At 43.9% G+C, this 4,660-nt stretch overlaps 1 pseudogene; it reads left to right on the forward strand.

Moving 5' to 3' along the window:
• The first annotated feature begins 3,130 nt into the window (after positions 1 to 3,130).
• Positions 3,131 to 4,443, forward strand: LOC113929576 (annotated as a pseudogene).
• The last annotated feature ends 217 nt before the right edge of the window (positions 4,444 to 4,660 follow it).

A 4,660-nucleotide genomic window follows, 5' to 3' on the forward strand; every position in this document is an offset into this window, starting at 1 on the left:
CTATAAATATAACCATCACTTAATGCTCCTTTATATCATTCAGAGAGATGAGGTTGCGGAGAGAGGCAAACCCTCTTACACTGTGGGTAGGAACGCAAACTGGTGCAGCCGCTCTGGAAAGCAGTATGGAGGTTCCTCAAAAAATTAAAAATAGAACTACCCTATGATCCAGCACTTGCACTACTAGGTATTTATCCAAAGGATACAAAAATACTAATTTGAAGGGACACATGCACCCCAATGTTTATAGCAGCATTATCAACAATAGCCAAATTATGGAAAGAACCCAAATGTCCAACAACTGATGAATGGATAAAGAAGAAGTGGTAAATATATACAATGGAATATTACTCAGCAATAACAAAGAATGAAATCTTGCCATTTGCAATGATGTGGATGGAGCTAGAGTGTATTATGCTAAGCAAAATAAATCAGTCAGAGAAAGATAGATACCATATGATTTCACTCATATGTGGAATTTAAGAATAAAACAGATGAACATAGGGGAAGAAGAAAGAGAGGCAAACCAGAAACAGACTCTTAACTATAGAGAACAAACTGAAAATTACTGGAGGGGAGGTGGGTGGGAGAGATGGGTTAAAGCGGTGATGGGGATTAAGGAGGGCACTTGTGATGAGCACTGGGTGTTGTGTGTAAGTGATGAATCACTAAATTCTACACCTGAAACTAATATTATACTATATGTTACCTAACTGGAATTTAAATAAAAACTTGAAAAAAGAAATCAGAGAGCTGGTTAGCTATTTCAGTGCCCTATCATTAGCATTATGAGCTTATTGCTGTTCTGTAAAAATCTTAATAATTAATACTATATATAGTACTTAACTGCATGCTAGTCAATAATCTAAGCATTTTACGAATATTAGCTCATTTAATCCTTTCCATAATTCTATTAATGTAGGTACAATAATTATCTCAATTTTAGAGATGAGAAAACTAGGCACAGATGTTCTAAGTGACTTTTCTGAAATCACAAGCTGAGAAGTGGCAAGGTCAGGATTTGAAACCATGTAGGCTGGTTCTGGAAACCCTGCTCCCACTCCTGTTCTACATTGCCATGTTAAGGAGTGGGTGTTGAGTCTCTGCATATTTGAAATCACACTCTACAGAATATGAACTGTGTGCTCCATTGATCCTTGAAGACTAGTTGGCAGTCTCTATCATATTGACAAAGACTGGGTGAAAATTATCTAGGGAGTATTAAAATAACATAGCTGGAATTCGTATTTTACTCACATAGTCAACCAGCTCCTTATGAAGCAGCTTCCAGGTTCTAGGCACTCTCCTATGTATTACTAATACAATGGTAAGTGAAATACAGCCCCTGCTCTCGGTAGAGAGACACAGGCATGTAAATAGCTACGTCACATACCATCTGTTACGGCTCAAAAGCACAGCGTTGTTAGAGGAAAACATCTCGCCAAGATGCCTCTGAATTGGTCACAACTCAATATAAATAATCAAACTCCTTAGATGTCAAGCAATGTATGTTAATGCAGTTCCTGGACTTTGCTGCAGGACATTCTGAATGTCAACTCATTCATTTGAATACTTGTTTTGAAAAACCTGCCAGCTCATGGGATCTGTAGACAGTGCAGGGCATGGCTCTCAGTCTGAGAAATGCTTGCTTGCATTTATGTACCTTGCCTCAGCCTATCTGATGCAGGCAAACCACTGCTTTGTTGATCAATGATAGGAGTTCAGCATTTCATCAGAAGCCATGGCTTTAAAATGTGGGGCAAGAATTAATGCAGGATCAGAGGTACAGGTCTGTGATTCATCAGTCTTACACAATTCACAGCGCCCACCATAGCAAATAATACATTATATGTTAAAAAAAAGAAGAAGATAGTAGGAAGGGAAAAATGAAGGGGGGGGGGAACCGGAGAGGGAGATGAACCATGAGAGACGATGGACTCTGAGAAACAAACTGAGGGTTCTAGAGGGGAAGGTGGTGGGAGGATGGGTCAGCCCGGTGATGGGTATTAAGGAGGGCATGTACTGCATGGAGCACTGGGTGTTATACGCAAACAATGAATCATGGAACACTACATCAAGAACTAATGATGTCATGTATGGTGATTAACATAACATAATAAAATTTTTTAAAAATGCAAAAAAAAAAAAGAATTAATGCAGGATCACCAATTAGGGGCTTTACTGGCCTCAGTGATTTGATTATTATTAATCAGGGCTCATCAGGAGTGGGTCAGTGCACCAAACACTTTGCATGCAGCATCTCACTTAATCTTCACAGCTTCCCAATGAGGTAAGTATTCGTAATTATCTCTATTTTACAAATGAGAAACTGAGGTTTAAAGTCTGCCCGAGGAGTGGCTCATACGAGGTGGCAAAGTCAGGACTCAACTCCTGCTCCATCAAAGTGTAAGGCTCATGCATGTCCTTAACTGCCGTGTTGTCCTGCCTCTGGTTCATTTAAAAAGCACCACTGAAGCGCTTAAACCACAATTTGCCCCTACGGAGTGGAACCCCCAGAGTACAGTGGGGAGACAGGTGGTCCCACAGCTCTTGATTACAAACAGTAAAGCCCTCCTTGTCCAATGGCTATTCTCCCTTCCACTGGTGACATTTGAACCTTCGAACGGTGTTAAATTAACAGTGCAGATGAGCATGCTTCCGTCCATCCCGGCAGTCTAACGAAGGTCTCTTCTTAAATGGGGTAAGACCTCAGCATGGAATATATCTGGGCCCTCTAGCCTGCCAGGAAGCCACCGGCCTTAATGACATTATTGCTGGCTAATTGTTTCATTTGCAGGTCACCACTGTGAGCTCAGAAGTGAGAGTAGACAGGAGAGAACATGAAGGACAGCGTAGGTGGGTACTTCCTTACAGTAGAACTGGTGCATTAGGTCGGAAGAACTTGGAAGGTGTTAGTGAAGTCAGAACGTTAAGCTACCATCTAAAAGTTGTTCTGTTCTCTGAGAAATACAATTGAGTAAGGCACAATTTATAGATGATTAAGTTTGCAGTAAGTGCATAATATTATACTTTAAAGTAAAGCAGTGTTTTATGTAGAGATTATGTTTATAAGGACACTAAATTGAGAGAAAGTCATCGTTAAAAGTATCAAGATGAGTTGGATCGGTAGCGGGAGCGGAGAGCGGACCCCAGAGAGCCCTGAGCAGCCCCACCGCCGCCGCCGGCCTAGTTACCATCACACCCCGGGAGGAGCTGCAGCTGCCGCAGCCCGCCCCAGTCACCATCACCGCAACCATGAGCAGCGAGGCCGAGACCCCGCAGCCGCCCGCCGCCCCCGCCCTTGGCGCTGCCCACACAAAGCCCGGCACCACGGGCAGGGGCGCAGGGAGCGGCGGCCCGGGGGGCCTCACATCGGCGGCGCCTGCCGGCGGGGACAAAAAGCTCATCGCAACGAAGGTTTTGGGAACAGTAAAATGGTTCACTGTAAGAAACGGATATGGTTTCATCAACAGGAATGACACCAAGGAAGATGTATTTGGACACCAGACTGCCATAAAGAAGAATAACCCCAGGAAGTACCTTCGCAGTGCAGGAGATGGAGAGACTGTGGAGTTTGATGTTGTTGAAGGAGAAAAGGGTGCGGAGGCAGCAAATGTGGCAGGCCCTGGCGGAGTTCCAGTGCAAGGCAGTAAATATGCAGCAGACCGTAACCAGTATAGACGCCATCCACGTCGCAGGGGTCCTCCACGCAATTACCAGCAGAATTACCAGAGTAGTGAGAGTGGGGAAAAGAACGAGGGATCGGAAAGTGCTCCCGAAGGCCAGGCCCAACAGCGCCGGCCCTACCGCAGGCGACGGTTCCCACCTTACTACATGCGGAGACCCCCTGGGCGTCGACCGCAGTATTCCAACCCTTCCTGTGCAGGGAGAAGTGATGGAGGGTGCTGACAACCGGGGTGCAGGAGAGCAAGGTAGACCAGTGAGACAATATGTATCGGGGTTAAAGACCACGATTCTGCAGGGGGCCTCCTCGCCAAAGACAGCCTAGAGAGGATGGCAATGCGGAAGATAAGGAAAATCAAGGAGATGAGACCCGAGGTCAGCAGCCACCTCAACGTCGGTACCGCCGCAACTTCAATGACCGACTCAGACGCCCAGAAAACCCTAAACCACAAAGATGGCAAAGAGACAAAAGCAGCCGATCCACCAGCTGAGAATTCGTCCGCTCCCGAGGCTGAGCAGGGCGGGGCTAAGTAAATGCCGGCTTACCATCTCTACCATCATCCGGTTTAGTCATCCAACACGAAGAAACGAAGATGAAATTCCAGCAATAAGAAATGAACACAAGATTGGAGCTGAAGACTTTAAGTGCTTGCTTTTTGCCCACTGACCAGATAAATAGAACTATCTGCATTATCTATGCAGCATGGGGTTTTTATTATTTTTACCCAAAGACGTCTCTTTTTGGTAATGACAAACGTGTTTTTTTTTTAAAAAAAAAAAACAACCTGGTTTTTCTCAATACACATTTAAAGGTTTTTAAATTGTTTCATATCTGGTCAGGTTGAGATTTTTAAGAACCTCATTTTTAATTTGTAATAAAAAGTTTACAACTTGATTTTTTCAAAAAAATCAACAAACGGCAAGGACCCCGTTAATAAAGGTCTTAAAAAAAAAGTATCAAGATGATAAGATACCT

This window comes from Zalophus californianus, chromosome 5, assembly GCF_009762305.2.
Source record: "Zalophus californianus isolate mZalCal1 chromosome 5, mZalCal1.pri.v2, whole genome shotgun sequence".
NCBI lineage: Eukaryota > Metazoa > Chordata > Mammalia > Carnivora > Otariidae > Zalophus > Zalophus californianus.